Genomic DNA, 1,233 nt, shown 5'->3' with positions numbered 1-1,233 from the left:
GGGCTAAAATGCCCACCCCTAATAGAAACCTTTGTAGTATATATGTATATGCATTTTAAATTCAGTAAAAATGACACATCAAGATTAATTCCCTAAATTATTCTTGGATCTGCCAACAATTGTTCTTCTGTGATGAACATTTGCTCACCAACTATAAGAGCGTTGAAGGCTTGAAGTTGAAAGGGAAATACCAGGGAAATTCAACCCCTCGCTTAAAACAAAAGATAATAAGATAAGTTATTAAGGCCAATTTTATTATCAACAACTCCGTTGTAGTCTAGTTGGTCAGGATATTCGGCTCTCACCCGAAAGACCCGGGTTCAAGTCCCGGCAACGGAATTTTTCTTACTGTTTCTGTTTTTTGTTTTCTTCGTTTTTTCAGAGCAAACCAAAAGCTCAATGGCCCCTTCATTATGAGTTTGTGACTGCAATTTTTATTTTTTTCACAGCAAGCCAAAATATCAATGGACCTTTCTTCTTCTTTTTTTAACATGAAACGAAACAATTAAAAAGCTTTATCAATTGGCGGCCATAATTCATTGGAGACTAAATAATGGGGACGAGTGTCGATTATAGAGAGATGTTGAATTGTTGATTGGTACCTGCCGTTGCCAGTTGGTGTGTTTTGTAGTTGCGGCTTTACCTGTTTAGTTAAATCTGGTATATAGCTCTTTTTGTTTTATTTTCCTGCTTAAACGACTAATGGTGGAAAGAGTTATGATCAAGAAGAAGAAAGCGAGTCCAATTTTTAAAAAGCTGTAACCAAAAAAAAAAAAAAAAAAAAAAAAACAAGAAGAAGAAGAAAGCGAGATCTGATCGAGAAAGACAAGAGGGCATAGTTTCCTGCATGTGTTGTTAATGAAACTGTAAACTAGTATGTATAATCTGCTTAGTTGGACCTAAATGTGACATAATGAACAACAAATTTAGATTTTTCATGTTGTGAGAAAAAGTTATTGCGCCTAGGGGATAAACCGCTTGGAATTAATTAGTGGTGTGAAAAAAAATTATTGCTTGTGATGTAGATGACTTTAGAATAATTCTTTTAGGAATATAATATTACCATTCAAACATTTACTTTCAATTCATGAGCAGAGCACAGTCTTAGCTAAGAGTGAAACCCTAAATCTAAGTAATGCACATACAACTTAGAATCTTAGAAAGGAAAACTAAAACATAATTAAGGGAATACACAAATAGACAATTACGCGTGGTGTATTTGTAATTTTCTCA

At 34.0% G+C, this 1,233-nt stretch overlaps 1 non-coding gene across 1 annotated transcript; it reads left to right on the top strand.

The window, feature by feature from the left end:
- Window positions 1-266: 266 nt before the first annotated feature.
- TRNAE-CUC (transfer RNA glutamic acid (anticodon CUC)) lies at window positions 267-339 on the top strand. Its single transcript has one exon. It is a non-coding gene; the product is annotated as a tRNA-Glu (tRNA).
- Window positions 340-1,233: the final 894 nt, after the last annotated feature.

Source organism: Rosa rugosa, chromosome 5, assembly GCF_958449725.1.
Source record: "Rosa rugosa chromosome 5, drRosRugo1.1, whole genome shotgun sequence".
Taxonomy (NCBI): Eukaryota; Viridiplantae; Streptophyta; class Magnoliopsida; order Rosales; family Rosaceae; genus Rosa; species Rosa rugosa.
The sequence above is the reverse complement of the archived record's forward strand: the minus strand, read 5'-3'. Positions and strand labels throughout refer to the sequence as shown.